Source organism: Arachis ipaensis, chromosome B09 (assembly GCF_000816755.2).
Source record: "Arachis ipaensis cultivar K30076 chromosome B09, Araip1.1, whole genome shotgun sequence".
Lineage (NCBI taxonomy): Eukaryota > Viridiplantae > Streptophyta > Magnoliopsida > Fabales > Fabaceae > Arachis > Arachis ipaensis.
In genome coordinates, this window is record NC_029793.2 from 133,405,758 (window position 1) to 133,406,621 (window position 864).

Sequence of the window (864 nt, forward strand, 5' to 3'; positions counted from 1 at the left end):
ATTATCATAACAACAATCAGAAAATCAAAACCCAAGAACCAAGAACCAATAATCATAACGAATAGAAAAATCATCATATCACAACATAAAAAAAAATTAGAAGTCAGAATAGAAAAAAGGTTCAGAAAAATCAGATTAAATAAGAAATCAAAACAAAAATGGAACAAATCATACCTGAGGGCTGAGGCTGAGAGATTGAGAACGATGGAGCACAACTGAGAATGATGGAGAAGTGGAGAACCACGACACTAAGGATGATGCGGCTGCTGAGATCGACGGTGCTGAGACGACGACGCTGAGAGACGCGGCTTCTGGACGGCGTGAGGCATCGACGGACGACGAGACGGAAACGGCGGTTGCTGGACGGCTGGACAGCGACGACAGACAGGAGTAGAGGACTGTGACTGAGAGAGGAGTGTGCGTGAGTGAGAGACAGTGAGTGAAAGTGAAAAAGAGCAGTTTGTGTGTGAGCGACAAGAGAGCAAGCAGAAGCGGCGTGAGTGTATTAGGGTTTAGGGATATTTTGTAAAACTTTAAGGTTATTCACGGTAATAAACCAACATCCATTCAATTTTATCCAAATCATCTAAAGCAAAAAGTATAACGGGAATCATCCTATGTATATAACTATATAAATCGAATTAAACTGTGTCAATTTATTAAGAAAATGGGTCATCGAAATAAACTCTCGATTTTCCAAAGAAATGAGTCCTAAGCATTTAAATTAAACCACTTTAATTTATGATTACTTCCACTAAATCCAATAAAAATTGTTCGATTTACGTTACAAAAATTTTTGTTTCACATGTCTACAATAACTATATGTATAAATCGAATTTAAGAAATTAGATTTAGTTAGAATAG